Here is a 2,419-nt window from a genome sequence, read left to right as displayed (position 1 = left end):
GTCTCAAAGCCATTCGGGGGAGTCAAATCGTAGATAAAGATTTTTGTTTTTTCTCGAACAGGCATTAACAATGACTTGTCTGTTCTATTCGTCCATGCTGGCTCTCCTATCCAAACCTTCCTTTATAGCAAGCTTTTCCATGATGTGATCCATTTTGCGATTCAGTTCAGAAATCGCCACAGACTGTGTTCCCACAGCCCGGCCCAATCCGTCCATTGCGACGAACAGCCTTTGGGCTCCTTGAGTGGCTGCCATCGTCTTACGAATTTTACGATACACCAGAGCAATGCCCAGCCCAATCAGCAGGTTCCCCACGATCATGGTTCCAAATAGGTAGATGTCTTCCACGTCCTCGATGGAAAGGACTGAGAGGCACATGATTCTCCATTTGTCCCAGGAATCTCTCACGTACACCGCAGCAATGGTTCCATCAGGGCAGCCAGGCTCCCCAGAGGACAGCGCAAAGAAAGAGGCTTCCAAAAAAAAAAAAGGTTTAGACAAGACAAGACAAAAAAGATAGAGCAAGCCAGGAAAAGACAAGAGGAGAAAAAAATGCGACCGCCCCTCACCAGAGGCAAGACAGAAAGATAGCTGTAATATTATGGACACTAATCTATGCTGCTATACATGCAGTACTTTGACTACTCTAAATTACAACCACGTTTCACTTGAGAAGATATACTGTCGTAAAAAGGTTGTTGAATGTGAGGGGTGTCCTCCATTTTTTTTAAAGACAATAAAATTCAAAGGTACAGGACAAGGCAAGCTTTATTTAATACAGCAAAAAACCAAAAACATTCCCAAAATAGATTTTAAACAAATGTACAGTCAACTGGGGGGAAAAAAAACAATAATTACATCAACAACAACATTTCCAAGAGACATCCCTCTAGATCAGTGATTCTCAAACGGTGCTACCTCTAGTGGTACGCCAAAAAATCACTTAAAAAAACCCAACATCAAATATTCAAACACAGTGTTACTGTTCAAACTGTGTGTAATGTTACAGTGGCCAAAAATATTGAACACACTTTTTAAATAAATACTTAGGCCTACTACGCTACTGTATTTTAATGTTGGTCATCATGGTGGTACTTGGAGAACCAAGTGTTTTCTGAGGTGGTACTCGGTGAAAAAAGTTGGAGAACCGCTGCTCTGGATGGCGTACAATGATTACAAAACAACAGACACAGGTATTTACAATCATACATTGTAAATAGAACATGCTTGGAAGTTAGACTGCATCATCGTAGCACACACTGACTCCTACACAAAGGCTGCTTGCTAGATCACACGACATCACGGCCATGACTTGTGTGGCTATGACGACATTTTATCCACGCAAACAAACAAACAAACAGGAGTCAGTCTCAGAAGGGTTGCTAGGTAACGCTGAGGAATGAATTTTGTTTCGTGACCTTGAGGCCTTTGTTTGGATCGCCTTGTTTAACGTCGGTCAATGAAGAGATCTACAAAACTCACACGATGGTATTAATTATTTTTGTAAACAAACTATTAAACACACACAAACACACACCAAAGAAGAAGTAAAGCGCAACAATATTAGAGAATAATGGAAAAATAGCTCTCTTAAGACAGGGCCAGCCTGTACTTTTGGATATTTTGTTCTTAGGCCTTCTTTTTCCTCACGCATTACCTTTAATATTGAAAACAGAACTAATCTGAAGCATTCACATGCAAAAACAGATGCTTTTAAAATGGATAAACGGTGAATCAGTTATTAACATCTAAATTATAGCCCAGAACATTATGAGTTTTACTAATCCCCAATGTCCCAAATTGTATCCAATATATATAGTAATTTATTTTATCACATTTATTTATCATAATAATTAATTAATGGATTTATGAAAAAAAAACAACAACTTGTATATAAACGTGTAATTACGGAAAATTCTATTGTTAGACTTAGTAAATTTTCTCCAATGTTGTAATATATATATATATATATATATATATATATATATATATATATATATATATATATATATATATATATATACTTATATATACACACATATATATATATATATCTATATATATATTTATATATATAAATATTTATACACATATAAATATATATATGTATATGTATATGTATATATATATATATATATATATATATATATATATATGTATATATATATATATATACTTATACACTTATTACAATTATGAGACTTAGTAAATTTTCTCCAATGTTGTATATATGTATATATATTTATATATGTGTATAAGTATATATATATATATATATATATATATATATATATATATATATATATATATATATATATATATATATATATATATATATATATATATATATATATATATATAAGAAATAATATAAATTAATACAATTTCAAAATAATTTAAATAAATAAGATTAATATAT

Source organism: Nerophis lumbriciformis, linkage group LG01, assembly GCF_033978685.3.
Source record: "Nerophis lumbriciformis linkage group LG01, RoL_Nlum_v2.1, whole genome shotgun sequence".
NCBI classification, from domain to species: domain Eukaryota; kingdom Metazoa; phylum Chordata; class Actinopteri; order Syngnathiformes; family Syngnathidae; genus Nerophis; species Nerophis lumbriciformis.
This window is presented reverse-complemented; position numbering follows the sequence as displayed.